General features: G+C 44.6%; 1 protein-coding gene across 2 annotated transcripts in view; it reads right to left on the bottom strand.

The window, feature by feature from the left end:
- Lgmn (legumain) overlaps nt 1–4,832 on the bottom strand; it is a 37,744-nt gene extending 32,912 nt beyond the window's left edge. Inside the window, exon 1 of one of the 2 annotated variants that reach the window (XM_076921358.1) lies at nt 4,676–4,832. The gene's annotated coding sequence lies outside the window, so the exon portion shown is untranslated. Of the gene's footprint in view, nt 1–4,053; nt 4,160–4,675 lie in introns of those variants that run through there. The other variant, XM_076921359.1, reaches the window with a different exon arrangement.
- Nucleotides 4,833–19,674: the final 14,842 nt, after the last annotated feature.

The following is a 19,674-nucleotide window of genomic DNA, read 5'->3' as shown; positions in this document are numbered from 1 at the left end:
AGCAAAACTGTTAACACATGGTCATTTTTAAGATGCCTACAATGATAACTTCACCTTTAAAAAAAAAAGTATCTTTTACCACCTCAGAAACTACAAGCATCCAACATATTCCTAAGCACACAGAATCAAGACTGTTGGTAGGAGGCCTCAGGGGTCTAATGACATAATGTCTAGTGGAAGGTTGACAGCTTCTCAATACTTATATTTCCGATGCCTATTTCAAACTTGAATTCTTTTAAACCAAGGTTATTAGTTTTGAAACTTTGTTCCATTACAGTCTGTGGTTTGTTTTTGTTTGTTTGTTTGTTTTGTTTACCAAAAATGACTAAAGGGGGCTTTACTACCTATATGTTAATTTTGAAGTTAGACTTTAAAAAAAAAAAAAATCCTGGCTGGCCTGAATTCAAAAATCTCCACCAGCCTCTTTAGCACTGGAACTAAAGGTGTGTGCTATCACACCTAGCCTTGAAGTTAGGCTCTTGTTGGATTTTTATTTTGTTTGATTTTAGGCCTGTTGACATAGCCATAGCTGAAACTATCCTGGAACTCACCATGTAGACCAGGCTGGCCTCAAAATCAATGATTGGGCAGCCTGCCTGCAGAGTGCTGGGATTAAAGGCTTGTGTCACCAGGCTGGTACTAAAATATATATATATATATATATATATATATATATATATATATATATATATATAAAAATTTTAACTTCAAGAAATTTAAGACCCATGTAGTGATGGACACCTTTAGTTCTAGCACTCTGGAGGCAGGTAGGCCTAACTGTGAATTCAAGACCAGCCCGGTCTACATAGTGAGTTCTAAGACAGCCAGAGCTATATAGTGAGACTCTGTCTTTGGGGGGGGGGGGGGAAATGGGGGGAAGAGAGAGTAGTGGTTTATGACTTTAGTTCCAGCACTTGGAGGGCAGAGGGGCAGGGGGATCTCTGTGAGTTTGAGGAGGGCAGAGGCAGGGGGATCTCTGTGAGTTTGAGGCCAGCCTGATCTTACAAAGTGAGTTCCAGGACATCCAAGGTTACATAGGGAAAGTCTATCTCAAAAAACAAGAAAATGGGGCTGGAGAGATAGCTCAGCAGTTAAGAGCACTGACTCCTCTTCTAGAGGTCCTGAGTTCAATTCCCAGCAACCACGTGGTGGCTCATAACCATCTGTAATGGGATCTGATGCCCTTTTCTGGTGTGTCTGAAGAAAGTAATGGTGTACTCATATAAATAAAATAAATAAACTTTAGAAAAAAACAAGAAGATGTAAACAAGATCACTCTGTCCCTTTCACCTGCACTATTATGTAAACTACCTTGTAACACCACTCGACTTCATCCTCCATAACACCCACAAAACGTCACAGATGGAATCGGAATCTCCGCCTGGCAGTCCCATCCTTAGCCACCCATGATACATTCTAAATTAGCATTTCTTTCCAGTTAATTCATTTTACTCTTAAATAGATCTACAGACATCTTTCTTCTTCTCAGAGTGGTAGGCTGTTTCTAGTTTTTTTAACCACTATAAGCAATGTCACAAACACGGCGACAAACCTCTTTTTATAATCAAATATCTACAGTATTCCCAAGAACTGCATGATGAAGGAGGGTGTTTGGTTTTTTGAGACAGGCTTTCTCTACCTAGCCGACTATCCTGGAAATCTATGTAGACCAGGCTGGCCTTGAACTCACAGACTCTCTGTCTCTCCAGTGCTAGGACACTGGGTTTTTTAATTCACCCTTTTGCAAGTGGCTACTTTGTTCTAAGGCAGTAGTCCTCAGCCTTCCTAATGCTGTGCTGTATTAATACAGCCCCTCATGTCCTGATGATCCCCGACCACAAAATTATTTCCTTGCTACTTCATAACTGTAATCTTGCTATTGTTATGAGTTGTAATGTAAATATCTAATATGAAGGATATCTGATATGCAACCCCGAAAGGGGTTGAGACCCACAGGTTGAGAACCACTGGTCTAAGGCAAGCAGCAATGGCATTTTCTTCTATCTTTCATCTGATAGCACCAAACTTTTCATTCCCAAATCTGAAGGTTACATAAGTATCTGACTATGGTTTTTTGGGGGGAGGGGGTAAAAAAATTATTAAGCCTCATCACATGTTCATTTAATCATTCAGATTACAACATCCTCAATGCTCATGACAACTTCATCATAAACTGAGATTCGAACTTTGGTCCACTAAGCAACTTTCTGCGGTTTAAAAAAATAACGCTGGAGGGCCATGGAGATGATCCAGTGGTTAAAGGAACTAGCCCAGATGAGCTGATTCCCAGAAGCCAAGTTGAAAAAAACTGAATCAGCATCTGCGATCTCAGCACATCCACCCAAAGACAGAAGGAAATGGAAGAATCACTCAGCTACTTGAGAACCGGCTAGCCTGGAGCTAGCTGTCCTCTCATCTTCACACATGGGCCATGGAACTTGTGCAATAGGGTGTGTGCACACTCATGTACACACAAGGGCATGCACACACAACAGTAAAACAATTCAAAAAAAAAAAAAAAAAAAAAAAACATAATGCTGGAGCCAAGAGTTTTTGGCAAATCTAAACTCCCAGCATTCTAGAGGCTGAGGGAGGAGAGTCACTGCAAATTCAAGGTCAGTCTGGCTAGAATAAAGGCCTGTCTCGTAAGGAAAGCCAATGGGGCCTGCTGTGGGACACACCTTTAATCCCAGCACTCAGGAGGCAGAGGCAAGCCTAGCTCTGTGAGTTGAGTCTGGTCTATATAGTGAGTTACAGGACAACTAGGATTATGTAGAGATCCTGTCTCAAAAAAAAAATAAATATATATATATATATATATATATATATATATATATATATATATATCAACAACAATGAGCATTTCTCCAAAAGAGTCACAGGAAAATTCCAGAAGCAGAGTTTTCACTACAACACTGTGAAACGAGGTATGTGTTTCGTTTTGTTTTGTTTGGATTTTCTGGGTTAACAGCATCCACATCATATACACAATGGTGGACTCAGAAGAGCAAGAGCCAGAATGTCCCATCACTACTATCCCTGGAGCTGTCACAATGCTGTCAACCCAATGCTTTACTCATGTGTCCCCAGCTGGGGACAACAAGCCACTGTGCTGACAGCCTCATAATTATGTGCAGGACATGACCCTCCACTGGTTTGTTGGTGGCTCCAGAGAGTCCTCCCAATTACTATAAATTGAAAATGCTCTGGAGGCCGCGGCCTCGCTCTTCTCACGCACAGCGTACTATCTCTGATGGCACCTAGCAGCTCCACAGTGAGTGCCCTACACCATCCAGGCTCCTGTGAAAGCCCCCACACTCACACAGTGTACACACAGCAACATCGCCTACAGACACCCAAGTCCAAGAATGAATCCCCATCAATAACAGCGTCCTGGGCACAGTGTAGTCTACTTCCTTAGTTGGTCTGGAATCTCCTCTTCCTACCACTGCTGTAACTCCCCTGGGGGTTACTGTGGTGCCCTTCTGGTCTTCAGGGTGGCCTCCTCTAATACTTTCTACCCTACAAAACCTGTAAGGTAAAGAGAAATCTACACTAAAGGCAGCTCACTGGGTATTCAGGACAACGTCTAAATTCCCCACCCCACTAAAGGGCATTCGAGATTCACGTGACAGCCTCCTGCATCAGTGCACTCCACACAGGTAATCCCTTACTCCAAACAGGCTCCACAATTCCAGGTCCAAATCGCTGTCCACAACTTCGCCTTCCTGTTCTCCAGGTAATGCACACCCCTTCCTCCATCCCGCTAGTCACTGCTCCATCTCCATCACTCCAATTTCACCTCACTCCACTCCACACCAAGTCCTAGTTCCTCACAAATGAGGATTGGGTGTTGTCTCTGAACACAAAGGACTAGCTCTACCATCAACAAAATAAATTCGTCTCAAAATCCTAGCCAAGAGCACAGCATGGTGGCCCAGTCCAGTAATTCCAGCCTTCAGAAAGCTGAGGCAGGAGGGTCACCGAATTCCAAACCAACCTGGGCCACATGGTGAGTTTGAGGAGGCCGTCTCAAAGCAAGCAAAAGCTTACCTTACCACAGCCCAATAAATATTTGGTTTGCAGACCCAGAGTAAAGAATATTCCACAGGGCATACAGCTACAGACCACAGGGCGAGTCTCAAATCCTAACCGCTCATTTTCATCTATAAAACGGAGCACGTGACATACATTCCATCCTCCCGCCCTTAGTGTCTACAGTATTTACACAAAATAATCCTAACCCTAAGGGGCCAGGGACCACATAGGCTAGCTTTCACTTTCAAGGAGGATGTGAGCCTCCCTGAAACCCACTAGCTCTTCTCAGGAATATTTGGGGTATTCCTATCCGGGTATTTTTTGTTCAGATCGGGCATCGCCTCTCTCTACAGTTGCAATGTTCCAAGTTAAAAACATCAACAACTAAGCCCAGGACTCTGCCAGGAGCTGCCTGGCTGTGAAACCTCGGTGAACCGACTCCTCCGGTTGCCTCAGTTTCGCCCTCCAGGGCAACCCGCCGTTCCAGCAAAGCACACTCACGACAAAAACAAGTCTCCGGCTGGGAGCTTTCAGAAGGGAAATATTACTCAGAAAGGGTCGAGGGATGAAAAGCCTAGTCAAAATCCGGTAAGTCACCTCTCCTGGGGCGCGGGTCCTCCCAGGGGTCCCTGATTACCTGGGCGGCTGATCTCCGCGGTGACTGCAGAACCGTGGGAATTCCGGGCGTCGCGCAGACTCAAAGCAGCCACCTCTACAGTCCGCCCCGGCTGTGATTGAGCTGCTGCAGCACGGATCCCTAAGCCCGGGCTACCTACGCATCCTGATTGGTGCGGCATCGGAGTGTGGCGTATAAGGAAACCAATAAAAGCTGAGGCTGAGGCCGGCGAGCCAGAAAGACTACGAATCCCAGAGTGTGTGGGCGGGGCTTCAGGGACCTTTGGGCCGAGCTTTAGGTCCCTGCGGCCAGAGGTTGGAGCTGCGCCTTTTCGAACAGCTTGGCTTGAGCACCTAGGAGTCTGGGGACTCTAGGGAGAGTGAATGAGAAGTCGCGCAAACTAACTGGTCTCCAGACTTGCCAGTGCACTGGACCTACTGATACTCCCCCTTAGTCCACCCACAAGGACTTGTATTTTGTTGGTCTGCCTTGGCCCATGATCACAACACCCAGCCCAACCTCCAGAGATGGATGGCCACCCCAGCTTTACAGACATGACAAAATCATGGAGCTTAAATTTTTTTTTTCAGGCTCCCAAAACACTTTCAGTGGCGGAAGCAAACCTTAGCCGTCGGGTTCCTGAATCCTAAAATCCTAATTTCCTGTCGTGTCCCAAGTGTTGGGTGTCACAGTGAGCTGGGAAGGAAACAAAATACCACCGTATATGCGAGTGCCATAAGCTGTTTCTCAGTGAATTGAATTGGATGGAATTGTTGTGACAGAATTCACGTAGTCTTGCCTGACTATACCAGGACCAGAAACAGGGCCAACTTCTGGGACTTTTACCTTGGTATTTCTCTCTGTGTGTATGTGTGTATGCACATGTACCTGTGAGTGCATGTACATGTGTGTGCATATAAATGTAATGGCCAGAGGTCAACCTCAGGAGCCATCCCCCTTGGTTTTGTCTCTGTGTACTTTGGTTTGGTTTTTTGAGACAGGGTCTCTATGCAACCCTGGCTGTCCTAAAACACAATATATAGACCAGCCAGGTCTTGAACTCAGAGAGATCATCATGCCTCTCCCTCTGAAGTATTGGAATTAAAAACAACCTTCACTGTGCCCAGATCCACCGTGTTTTCTAAAACAGGGTATCTCATTTGGCCTGGAGCTGAGTGATCAAGCTAGATTGCTGGCCAGTGAATCAAGGAGCTCAGCTGTGTCTTTCTCCCTGGTGGTCACACTAGTTTGTCACACTTTGAACTATTTCCCCAACCCTGAGTCTTTTTCCTCCCAAGTCTTAGGCCTGGTAACCCACAGTGGGCCCACTCCCTATCTCGGTTAATAAGATCACAGCCACATCTGCCAGCCTAGTATTATCTCTGGCCATTTTTTCAGACAAGGAGAATTGAATAGTTGTGAGAGACTGTAAGGGCAGCCAAATGAAGATAACAACGGACACTTGGAAGGAAACGTTTGCCAGTCATTGACCTTAGCAGACGGCCACGTGGCCTACAATCACAGCTTGGAGGTGACCTTGGGCTTCAAGTCAAGACCCTGTGACGAAGCATGCCTTCAGGTCTTCCACCATGAGTATTCGAAGCTCACTAAACATATTTACCTGGTCCCTTTAAGTGTCACATGTAGCCAAGCATTGAGGTAAATATGATTTTATTTCTTCCCCTCGGGCATTCACTGTCCAGCAGAAAATAAAGAAGTGTGTCCTTAACCACTCCCTATTTCACCCAGACTAAATAGTAAGCTTTGACAGTTAGGCCTTAATGAAAAGGGAAATTGTGGCCTGTGGCCTGTTATGCTTAGACAAAGGTCCCACCCCTTTGCCCTCCCTCAGCAATAGTTGAGCGAACCAGAAGAGAAGGCACTGTAAGTGGATACCCAATAGGAGAAGCTATTGGGGGTTGCCAAGGTGATGGCCAGGGAGCCCAGGAGACCTGCAAGATGATGTCAGAAAGATCTGACCCCAGGCCTGGGAGCACAGGTGAGCTTGGCTTTCAAGTTACCTGGATTCAGATTTCAACCCCACACCCACCACAAGCTTCTTATCCTGAACCAGCTCATCTTCTCGGGTTTCCTCATACTTGGCAGCAGCTAAGTGTCCCATAAATATAAGGTTCAGTGATCCCTTGGGCAGTGAGTGTAACTTGAGAATTCTTTTCTTTTCTGAGACAGGGTTTCTCTGTGTAGGCCTGGGTGTTCTGGAATTTTCTCTGTAGACTAGGCTGGTCTTGAACTCAGAGATCTGACTGCCTCTACCTCGAGAGTGTTGGGTGGGATTAAAGAAGGGTATCACCTCTGCCCACCCATAACTTGAGAATCCTATGAGAAAAACAAGTTAGCTTGGTATGGTTGAACACACCTGTAAAACCCAATGCCTGGAAGACTGAGGCAGGGGAATTGCCTTGAGTTCAAGGCAAGCCTGAGCTATATAATGAAACCCTGTCTCAAAAAACAAAGAGAGAAGGGAGGGAAGGGAAAAGAAGGGAGGGAAGAAAGGAAGGAGGGAGGGGGAGAGAGAAGGAAATAGGGGGGAAGGGAAAAAAATCTGCAACTTTGGCAACTGTCTTCACTGTAGTGCCCGCTCATGGCATGGCAGCCAATGGAAAACACCACTGGTGTGTGTGTGTGTGTGTGTGTGTGTGTGTGTGTGTGTGTGTTCCTCTCCTAGACAGTTTTTGGTAGCATATGTAGACATTGTTTGTTTGTTTGTTTGTTCGTCACAACTTTCAGGAGAGGTGCTACTTGCACCAGGTGGCTAGAAGCCAGGCCAAGCATCCTCTAGAGCACAGGACAGCTCTCCCTAAAACAAAGAATCACATACTCCAAATGTCTATGGTGCTGAGGTAGAGAAACTGATCTCAACCTAACCCATAGCTTTCAGACTTTGCCCAGCTCCTGCTGCTGTATCTTTTTGTTATTTGTTTTGTTTTGTTTTGGTTTTGGTTTTGGGTTTTTTTGTTTTGTTTTGTTTTGTTTTTGTTTTTTGAGACAGGGTCTTTTTATGTACTCCAGACTGTTCTGGAATTCACTATGTAGTAGTAGGCTGTTTAGACCAATTCAGAGAGAGGACTGACTCCATCCTTTTGTGCAGCCTTTAGGCGTTTATTCTGTCTGACCTGGCGCTAGAAGCTGTGGACTCGGGGGGGGGGGGGGGGGGGGGTGTCCAGACTGCATGGGTCTCGATTCCAGCTTTAGTACTTCCTGCTGTGCAACCTCAGACAATCACTGAACTCCAGGTTCTGCATTTGTGGCAAAGCCATGGCGGCCACAGTACTGAGCTTTACCCTCCTTGGGACAGTGTTGTGATATGGAAGTCTTTAAAAGTTCCAAACTCTTGTTAGTACAACCTTGGGTTGGTTGGGGGGGAGTGGGCTTCGGAAGAAAGGCGTGAGTTTATACTTAGCACCTCACTCCCAGCCCCCACCACCAATCCCACTCTGTGGCATTTTCAGTCCCATTGCGACACAGTACAAAACCCTCATCAGATTTTGGCTCAGGGCTCTTGGACTTCCTAGTCTCCACCACTGTCAACCAGATAAACTTCAATTTATATAATAAAAAAAAAAAATTAAGGCCAGTAAGATGGCTCTGCTGTAAAGATACCTGCTGCCAAGCAGGATGATCTGAGTTAAAACCCAGTACCCACAAGGTTAAAAAAAAGAGAGTACAAACTCCCACAAGTTGTCCCCTGACCTCCACAACTGACAACTGTGCTGTAGTGCACACACACATACACTAAATAAATATAATTTTGAATTTTTCAAAAAAAAAAATCTGTAGTTTATAAAGAACTTCGGCTTTCTGCTTTAGAAGCACAAACAGAGAAGACCATGTGTAAAGAAAAACCTTAAGGCAGCATCTAACGCTGTGAACTAATTACTAAGTACATGACAGAGCCAAGCACTTAGCCCAAGCCCTCAAGACCCCAGTAGTCAATTCCCCCCGCCACACATAAAGTGACTGCTGTAGTTGGACTATGTCCCTTAAAGGTCCTGTGCTGCGCCAAACGTCCCAACGCAATAATGTAAAAGCTGCTGGGCCTGAGAGATGTGTAGGCTATAGGACCGGCAATATAGGAATATACGCTCTTCCTGTAGGAGTGAGTTGGTTCTTGTGGGAGGAGGTTAGTAATCCTGAGAGCAGATCCAGCACAAGAATTTGACTTCCTCAGCTCTCTCTTGCTTCACCTCTACCACATGGGTTCTTCTTCCCTTCCCCTGTGCCCCAAGATAGCTCAAGGCTTTCGCCAGAAGCCAAATCACAGACCAAGATAAACCTATTTTCTTGACTAGTCTGCTAGTCTCTTAAGTCAGTTTCCCTCAGGGTTAGAGCCCCTGATAGGTTGCCCAAGCAACCTCTATACCCAGGTGCATACAGGCACTAACTGGACTCAGCTGGCATCTACTTTCTCTCTCTCTCTCTCTCTCTCTCTCTCTCTCTCTCTCTCTCTCTTTCTCTCTCTCTCTCTCTCTCTCTCTCTCTCTCACACACACACACACACACACACACACACACACATTTTTGGTTAAAAAAAAAAAAAAAAAGCATGCTGGCTGAGGCACCATTAATCCCAGCACTTGGGTGGCAGAGGCAGATAAATCTCAGAGTTCAAGGCCAGTCTGGTCTACATAGTGAGTTCCAGGACAGCCAGGGCTACACAGAGAAACCATGTCTCAAAAGATAAAAGAAAAAAAAAGAGAAAGAGAAAATGCACATAATTATAAATGTAAAACTCAATAAATATTCACAAAGTGAACACATCCTGAACCATCGAGCGAACCATCTGTCAGATATGAAACTGAGCCTGACCAGCAGCACCCAAAGGGACTCTGAAAACTTAGTAGTCTTTTTACTTATTTCTATTTTTTGAGACAGGGTCTCACCATGCAGCTCTGGCTGTCCTAGGAACTCACTATGTAAATCAAGCCGGTTTTGAACTCACAGAGATAGCCTGACTCTAATTTTATTTATTTTTGTTTCATGTGCACTGCTGTTTTGTCTGCATGTATGTGGGTATAAGGGTGTCAGATCCCCTGGAACTGGAGTTAGAGACAGTTGTGAGCTGTTACGTGGGTACTGGGAATTGAACCTGAGTCCTTTGGAAGAGAAGCCAGTGGTCCTAACCACTGGGCTATCTCTCCAGCCCCTGTATTTTCTCCTCTTGCTCCCAATTCCCGTTATCACTATTCTAATCACATACTTCTTACCTTTTCTTTTTTCTTTTTTAAATTTGTGCTGATTATATATAACATAAAAAATTTCCATTTAACACCCCTCCTTTTTTTTTTCCATTTAGATTTTTTAAATATGTGTATGTAGGTGTGTGAAGGTATCCAAGGAAGCCAGAGGAGGGTGTTGAACCTCATAGAAAGGTTGTGAGCTTCCCCATGTAGGTGCTGGGAACGGAATTCAGTTCCTCTCTAGAGAGCAGCAAGCTCTCTGCTGTGCCGTCTCTCCAGACTCCCTCCCTCCCTGGTTAGACTTTTTTTTTTTTTTTTTTTTTTTTTAACATGGTTTCTCTGTGTAGCCCTGGCTGTCCTGGAACTTACTCTGTAGACCAGGCTGGCCTCAAACTCAGAAATCCGCCTGCCTCTGCCTCCCAAGTGCTGGGATTAAGGGTGTGCGACACCGTTGCCCGGGCTCCGTTATACCAATTTTAAACGTGTGCTACTGGCATCGGTAACACCACATGCCTCTGCTACCATCAAAACTTCATGTCATAATCCCCCAACACAGAACCATTCGAATCTGTCTCCTAAAACCAGCCTACTATGTCCTCTGACTCCAGGGCTTTCCTTGTGACCTCATTTCCTGCATTTCACAACTGGCCCATATCCAGCTTTTGTGTCTACAGCAGTTAGTTCCCAAAAATGTTCTTCCCCTTCCAGTCATGAAGCTGGTTTCTATGGTCATGAGGGTAACCCCTCCTCAGAGCATCAGTTTCGAGCCAGTTGACTTAATACAACCTCTAAGCCCTTCTTGATCTAGACTCCTACCCAGTTTTACCATCTGAGCATCTAAATTGGTGGCAAATATCTGTAGTGCCAACTCTAGGAATGATGCAAATTATTACATGTTTGAGGAACAGCCTGGGTCAAGTTCCAGAACAACCTAGAACAATGTCCTGTCTTTAAAAATAATTTTTTAAAAAAGTAAGAAAAGTAAAAAGAAGGGAGGGAGGGGCTGGAAACATAGAAAGCTAGAAAAGTGCTTGCCTTGAGTGTATGAAGCCCTGAGTTTGATCCCAACACAGGAAGGAAGGAAAGAAGGAAGGAAGGAAGGAAGGAAGGGAGGAAGGGAGGGGGAGGAAGATAGGCAAGGAGAAGAAGTTTGTTGGTTTTCTGGCTAATAGCCACACTTTAAATTGCGTGATAGCTCGGAGCCAACTATTTCTTTTCTAAACCCTCAGACCTGAGATAGTAACCATTATCACACAATAGGTGCTTAGTAAAAACATATTAATTGAATTAAACAGACAGGCATAGCTTCCTATGCCTATAACCCAGGAGCTTGGGGGATGGAGGCAGAAGGATTGGTAATAAAGGCCAGTCTGGCCTATATGAGACTCTGTCTCAAAAAAATCTAAGTGAAAACTGAGAAATTGGTGTCCTAGGCTGGGGACTCAGCTCAGTGGTAATGTCTGCCAAAAAGATGGGTCGTTCCCTGAGCTTTCTGTCGGTGATGAAGCATTTCCTTCACTCAGTGGTAGGCTGTGTCCTGGGGCCTCCAGTAGCTCTTACTTAGGAGAACATCTCTGAACATCCTGAGCTAGGCTGCTGTGGTTGTAGCCAGTGGCAAAGGGGGATCAGCAGGACAGTGAGCACCTGAAAGGTGGAGAGATTTTAGTGGCCGGTGGCAGAAAGGTTTGCTGTTGCCTTCACAGTGAAGGGACCACCAAGCATAAGCAGACAGGCTTGAGGAGCTAGGAGAAGCCTCCGACACCACTAACATGGAAATGGGGTCATCAGCCCTACAACCCATTCAGTCAGCCCAGAGGGAATTTAGAGGTGACTCTTCCCAAAGCTTCCGAGGAAGATCCCAAACTGTGACCAAAGAGAAAGAGTAGCTATGTGTGGATTCAACTCCATTTTGCAGGTAAGCAAAACGACTTACTTTAAATGTCAAGGTCAAAGTCGGATGTAGTAGTCTGCACCTTTAATCCCAGCATTCAGGAGGCAGAGGGAGGCAGACCTCTCTCAGGCTAGCCTGGTCTACATTGTGAGTTCCAGGACAAGGCTACAGAGAGACCTTTGTTGGGGGCCGACTTTTAGCAGAAAGCGGCTATCAGCTTTGCAGCCATCTTGAGCCATATACCCTGACATGTGACTTGGATTACAATAGCCTACAACAGCTGAGAACACTCCGATAATCCTGGTTTAGAGACCTTGAGATTAAAGGTGCGTGAGATTAAAGGTGTGTGGGATTAAAGGTGTGTGATTTAAGAGTGTAATTTAGAGATAAGATTTAGAGACAAGACCTAAGGGCATGATTAAAGGTGTGACTTAGAGGCATGGCTTAGAAGTGACACATAAAAGGCAGAGGCAGCCGGCAGAGAATTAGACATTAGGGAGACACTTTAGAGAGTACCAGACACAGCAGAGAGAAGACAGGTAGCAGGCACTTGGAAGAGAACTTGGAAGAAGTAACTTGGAACTTGGAGGGACTAGGAGCTAGGGACTAGGCACTAGGAACTCAAGACTTAGGACTTAGACTGAAGAATAAACGGGATTGAATCACACTCTGTCTGGTCTGCATTCTTCGAGTCCGTCCTCACTCTCGCTCTTGCTGAACCCCGACTCTCGGACCGGAGCGGCAGCTTGGGTCAGGATACAGTAGCCGCCCAAACGTGGGTCGGCCAGGGCCTCAACATTTTGCTTGGGCCGCGACATTTTTTGGCCGCACCAACATGGGGTTAGTGTGGACCTCAACAGACCTTGTCTCAAAAAATTAGAAAAAGAAAGAGAAGGAGGAGGAAGAGAAAGAGAGTGAGGAGGAGGAGGAGTCAGTAAGAGAGAGAATGAGGAATGAGTGAATCTTAACACCTGAGCAAGGAAATGTGGGTCCCTATCTTAGATTCATCTGTTTGAATCCTGGTCCCAATGTCTGTCTATTAGACATACTTGTCTACCAGCTGGAGGCAGAAATTAACTTTTTAACATTAGTGGGAGATGCAGACTCATCTGAGCTGCTTAGTAATTGCCCTGTTTTTCTTCAGTCATTTCTGATAGCCCTTCATAAGGAAACCTCACTGCCATCTTCAAATTCAACGCAGTGGTTAGAGTGTTTGTTTGTTTGTTAATGTTTGTGTCACCAAGGCCTTGAGTGTGCTAGGCAGACATTCTACCTCAGAGCCACACTTTGAAAATGTCTTAATTGGCTGGGCGGTGGTGGCGCACGCCTTTAATCCCAGCACTTGGGAGGCAGAGGCAGGCGGATTTCTGAGTTCGAGGCCAGCCTGGTCTACAGAGTTCCAGGACAGCCAGGGCTACACAGAGAAACCCTGTCTCGAAAAACCAAAAAAAGAAAAAAAGAAAAAAAGAAAATGTCTTAATTGCATTTACGATATTTCTGTGTGTATAGGTGCTTCGCCAGATGAATGACCATCAGGGGACGACTTGAGGGAGTTGGCTCTCTCCTTCCATCCTGTGGGTCCTCGGGATCTAAATCAGGGCACCAGCCTTGACTGCAGGCACCTGTATCTGAGGAACCATCTCTCCAGGCCTAGAATCACATTACTCAATATCCAAATTTTACAAATCATTTATCCGCCCAGGCCACAGCTTCCTGTGGCCCCTGACCTACCTTCCTAGCTTCCTCTCACCACTTCCTGTCCCCTGGCCTCCACCTATCCCAGCTAAATTGACTTCTTAACTGAAATCCAAATGTACCAAGTTCATCCTGCCTGGGGCCCATCTGTGGACAGTTCCTCTCTTCTTGAGAGGCTCTTGACCACCAAATTCCCAAGGTCTGTTTGTGTGTTAGAATATGTTGTAGAATATAAAAAGAACACAGAAGAAAGTATAAGGTATGGTTGTTATGGGAATGAAAATTCCTGAAAAGAAGCTGTGCCTGGCTGTGAACAAAAACTCCTGGGAGAAGTCTGTGTCTGCAGAGACTGGATGGACCAACTGAAATTTCAGCACAGTAGAGAGATTGGGACTCTGCAGGTTCAGAAGCTAATTACTTTATCTTGGGTCAGTTTTAGCTTCTGGAACAGCCATGCCTTGTTCTACTCTATATCTGAACTAACACTGTTATAACAATAATAATGATGAGCCAGGCGGTGGTGGCTCACTCCTTTAATCCCAGCACTTGGGAGGCAGAGGCAGGCAGATTTCTGAGTTCAAGGCCAGCCTGGTCTACAGAGTGAGTTCCAGGATAGCCAGGGCTATACAGAGAAACCCTGTTTCGAAAAAACCAAAAAAAAAAAAAAAAACCAATAATAATGATGATCATAATAATAACTCTTAGAAGCTATCAACTTAGCATAACACCAGCTTCTGCTGATCCAAGAGCTAAGCCTGACATCAGATAGCATCTTAGGCCTACAGAATATCTCTCTCCATTTTCTCCTAACTATCTCTCCAATGTACACACAAATGTATTTAAACTTGCCTTGATTTATGATTTTCTTTTTCTGTAAAACCGTAAAAACCTCGTGAAACTGCTTCTACCTTGGAAGGTAGAATTTATAGAACCTAAATCTATGTTCCCAGACCATAGCCATTCAAAGTGACTCCAGAACGAGCTATCTCTTATGCTCTTTAAGATGAGAGCTGTGTTAAACATCAACAAGTATGAGCATGGTGATGTATGCCTCTGTTCTCAGCTGAGGATGAAGGACTCTGAGTTCAAGTTCAGCCAGTACTATTTAGGGAGATCCTCTTTCAAAACCCATGTGAACTATACATATCTAGCAGTATGCATGGACACCCCATCTACTCACTACCTGGCTCAAAAGTAAAATAGCATCAGCTCCTCAGAAGCCCCTGTGGGTTCAAACTCAGTTACAGTTCCTTCCACACACCATGGAGACTGATGTTTTTTTTTTGCTTTTCTTCTTTTATGTGAGCATGAATCTGTATACATGTTCATGTATATGCATTTTGCACTTTGGTATGTGTGCACAAATGTGTTCTTGCATGTGGAGACCAGAGGCTGGCAATGGGTGTCTTCCTTAATTGTTTTCCATTTTATCTATTGCTTTGTTTTGTTTTGTTTTGTTTCCAGGGGTCTCTCTGTGTTGTCCTGGCTGACCTGGAACTCTCTCTGAAGTCCAAACTGACCTCAAACTCACAACCACTGTCAGGCTTCACCATCTTGTTTTTTAAAACAGAGTCTTTCACTGAATCTGGCGCTGCACTGGCTGGCCGACAGATAACCATCTCTTTCCACCTCCTCAAAGCTGAGACTCTGAACACACCTCATTATACCTAGCCTTTTACACGGGTTCTGGGGATTGAACTCTGGTCTTCTTGCTTGCATTTTTTTTTTTTTTTTTTATGTGTTAGGCACCCAAATCTATATCTCAACAGCCACAGAAAACTATTACTCTGAATCTTATACCAGACACACATAGGGAGGTTAGTTAGGCTACACAATCTTTCGGGAATAGGAGGTTAAATCCAGGTCTAACCTGCTTATTGTTGGCAATCATGGAAGAGTTGATTAGCTTCCTGTGCTTATTTCTCAGCTTCCTGGCTGAGAAATAAGGCCAATGATCACACCTCCTTCTCCCTCTGTTGTGAGGATTGAATGTTTTCATGCCTATCGGATGAAGCCTAGAACAGTGTGGAACATGGGGACATGGGGACATGCCAGCCTTTGTTCTAGTCCTATCTCATGTGGTCCAAGCCGCTTCAGCTTTTACAAGTCACCTCCCTTCCATCAGCACGTTCAAATGTGCAGGCTCTTCCACCTGTGTCCTCTGCAGCTTGAGCTGAGAGGTCTGAAGACGGTCTCCTTCCTCCCTAGAGGATCATCATTGAGAACACTTTCTCTGGGCACTGGATGAGGAAGGCAGGATTGCTCTGCTGTTTTCCTGGACAGATTTTTTTTTTTCCTGCTTCCCGAAATTATGTCTGGCTCGGAATCACTGCTTAGTCCACAGTGACGTTCCCGAGATGTGCTTTCATTCAGTTCTGCAAAACACCTCGAGCACTTAGCCAATGCTGGCTGAATGTCAAATGAGGAACTGACCTAAAGAGCCCTCTCGATTCAATGGCTGGCGACTTTTCTAGAATAACTAACTCCATGGCCCTGGACTGTTCTGATGTAGCCTAAACTGGCCTCATATTCACTATATACCCCAAAAGAAATCACCTTGAGCCTCTGATCCTCCTGCCTCTACCTCCCAGGTCCTGGGATGACAGGCATTCGCCTCCATACTTAGTTAAGTAAGCAGACAAGGAAAGCTCTACCACATTTCCAGTCCTAAACTTCCTTTCTGACGTTCAGTTGTATAATGTTACAGCTGGAATACCTTTGTCCATGAATAGCCCAGGACCTTGAGTTTTTTCCAACACATGAATTGAGGCCTTGAAGGCTACCTGGGCTCAAACAGCAAAGGCCCAGAGCAGCTGGTTCATAGCCAGGACATCTCAAGATAGGAGAGAGAGAGAGAGAGAGAGAGAGGCTGAGAGTCTGGGCTGAATCTGAGCTGACACACCCTGACTTGTTGAAAGAGTTCCTGTTATCAGTAGGCCCCCTTTCTTATGCTTCCTTCTCCAAAATTGAACTTCTTTTTCAAATTTAGATTTGTAGTAAACCGAATAACTACTAGCAAGACGATCTCTTACTGTACATCCGTTTGCAGCACCTTAATGAGCTGGAAGAGGGCCGGTGGCATCCCTTATTGCTTTCCATTGGTATACTGGAGCCCCGACTTCCCCAGCTGACTCTGCAATGCACAAGCAGTAAGACTGACTTGTGGTGTTCAGTCAAACACACACATGATAACGTTAGCTCAAAAATAAAAATAGTTAATGGGAGTGCCGAGTTCCTCTTTTTTCTTCTTTCTCTAAAACAAGCATTTCTTTAAAAGGCAGATCACTACCAAGGAAATAAAAACTCAAAACAGGAAGCAGAAGCTATCTGGCAGAGCACTGTGCTCAGCAAAAGACTCAGAAGCAGACCCGGGTTTGTGTAAGTGAGACCTGAATCAACAAGAAAATTAAACAGCCTGTGTAGGCAGATTCAATGCACCCCGTGAGAATGCTTTATGGTAACAAACATCCATGGGGTCCCCTCCTTCCTTCTGTCATTCAAGCCGGAAGCCCCTACAGCTTTCCTGCAATCCCCTTTCTGAGCAACTGCTCCTGTAAAAAAAAAAAAAAAAAAAAAAAAAAAAAAAAAAAAAAAAAAAAAAAAAAGCCCTTACTTAAATTCTCTAAAAGATCTTCTTTCAGACAGTATGCCAATACCAGGATTGTTTGCTTCAATTTGAAACATTTTCTTCTTTTATTACATTGCCTGAGACTTCAGGTACAACAGTGTGAGTAGGGCTTGGGGTTTTGTTTTTATTTTTTAAATAAATCATTTGTTGTTGTGAAATGTTTCAAAATAAGACCACAGAATCTCTCTCCTTGTCTCTCGTCCCTATACCTCTCCTCTTTTCTCTTCTCTACCCACCGCTTCTTGGAGGCCAGGAGTGGCCTTCTGCCCTAAAAACACAGAACCAAGTGACTGTGGACTACAGCCCTCTGAAGTAATGAGCCAAAGTAAATATTTCTTTCTCCATTTCCGGCCTCTGTCCACACATGAACGCACACGGTCTTTGCTAGCATGAAGACCTAAGTTTGATACCTAGAACTCTCATAAAAACTCTGGGCATGTCTGGGACAGACATGAGGAGGGACACTAATGGAATCCTGGGGCCCTCTGGTCAGCCTATCTAACTGTATTGGTGAACTCCAGTCAAATGAGAGGCCTTATCTCAAAGGAGGAGGCTGGCAGGATGGCATTCCTGAGGTTGACATTGACACTGAGACTGCCCTCCGGCCTCCATGTACACACACACACACACACACACACACACACACACACACACACACCAGTCTCAGGGTTTCTATCTCTGCGATGAAACACCATGATCAAAAACCAAGTTGGGAAGATAGGGTTTCCTTGGCTGACACTTTTGTATCACTGTTCATCATTGTAGGAAGTCAGAACAGGAACTCAAACAGGGCAAGAACCTGGAGCTGATGCAGAGGCCATGGAGGACTGATGCTTACCGGCTTGATCCCCATGGCTTGTTCAGCCTGCTTTCTTATAGAGCCCAGGACCACTAACCCAGGGACGGCACCACCTACAATGGGCTAGGCCCTCCTGCATCAATTACGAATTAAGAAAACACCTTACATGCTTACCTACAGCCTGATCTTAATTGAGGTTCCCTTCTCTCAGATGAATTTAGATTGCATCTAGTTAAGGTTAAACTATCCAGTACACAGGAGAGTACGTGCGCGCATACACACACATGCAAAGAGAGAAATAATCAAAAGGCTATATAATAACAAACATTATATCCACCATCAGTTTTATTGAATCATAAGACTGTGTCCTATTTATTTCCTACCCTTAAAAATCAACTGATCTGACAATTTGCCCCTATTTTGCAATGGTCCTACAAGTCACTCTAATTCACTGTTGTGTGTGCTGGTCACCGCCTCTTTATGGTTTCCCACACACAAGCTGATCACAAGGTTGCAGCTGCTGTTTCCGGGTTTCCCGTTACCTCCTGACATACACGCTCTGTTGGAACAAACACAGAACAAAGTCCAGGGCCCCAAGAGGAGTTTGTTGTGACTCACTGAACTCATGTGACCAAATTTATGTGGGACAACTTAGAAATAATGCTTTCAATTCCTTTTTTTAAATGCAAATATTAGAGAAATCCCTAACAGTTCAAAATAACCAGTGTAATATTTTGACCTTAGTTTTTACTCCATTTTAATGGGAATAGCACAAGAGAAAGTCAGTTGAACATATCAAAGAGGAAAAACTGTTATATGGTTGGCTGGATGTGGTGGCACATACCTTTAATACCAGCACTCTGGAGGCAGAGAGATCTCTGTGAGCTCAAGGGTAACTTGGTCTGCAGGTCTACTTAGTGAGTTCCAGACCAGCCAGAACTACATAAGAGACCCTGTCTTAAAAAAAAAAAAAAAAGGATATACTTATTACATCTATCACTCTTTATCCCTGCTTTCTCCACCTGAAAGTAACTACAATCATGACTTACTATTTATTAGTCTATAAATTTTATACTCCTAATACACATTTGTATAGCTATATGATTTACATACTATTTATTAATTCCTTTAATATATGTTTTGTTGTTGTTTCAAGACCTTGTTTCTCTGTGTAGTCCTGGCTGTCCTGGAACTCACTCTGTAGACCAGCCTGGCCTCAATCTAGATCTGCCTGCTCTGTCTCCCAAGTACTGAAATTAAAGGCGTGGGCCATCATGGCCCGGTTTATATGTATTTAGGCCATGTATATCCTTCCGCAACTTTTTGTCTGCTAAATTATTATGCGTATGCAAGTTTGTGTTATGTGTGGACTGAGGCCAGAGGTTTGGGAATGAAAATTCCTGAAAAGAAGCTGTATCTGGCTGTGAACCAAAACTCCTGGAAGGAGATTTTATGTCTGAAAATTGGAATTTCAGCACTGTGGAGAGATTGAGATTTTGTAAGTTCAGAGGCTAATTACTTTATCTGGAGCTGGTTTTAGCTTCTGGAACAGACAGGCCAATCCTTGTCCCACTCTTTTTCTGAACTAATACCTCGTGACGATAATGATAATGATGATAATTATAATAATATTTGCTCTTTAAAAGCTATTAATTTAGCAGAGCACTAGCTTCCCCTGACCCAAGAGCTAAGAACGTCACTAGATAGCATCTCAGGCCTATAGAAGAGCTACCCATCTGGTACCTGCCTCTCTAGTATATAGAACAGCTACCCCCCATCTCATACTGGCCTCTCTGATATACCCACCAA

The sequence above is a fragment of the Arvicanthis niloticus genome, chromosome 23 (assembly GCF_011762505.2).
Source record: "Arvicanthis niloticus isolate mArvNil1 chromosome 23, mArvNil1.pat.X, whole genome shotgun sequence".
NCBI classification, from domain to species: Eukaryota; Metazoa; Chordata; class Mammalia; order Rodentia; family Muridae; genus Arvicanthis; species Arvicanthis niloticus.
The sequence above is the reverse complement of the archived record's forward strand: the minus strand, read 5'-3'. Positions and strand labels throughout refer to the sequence as shown.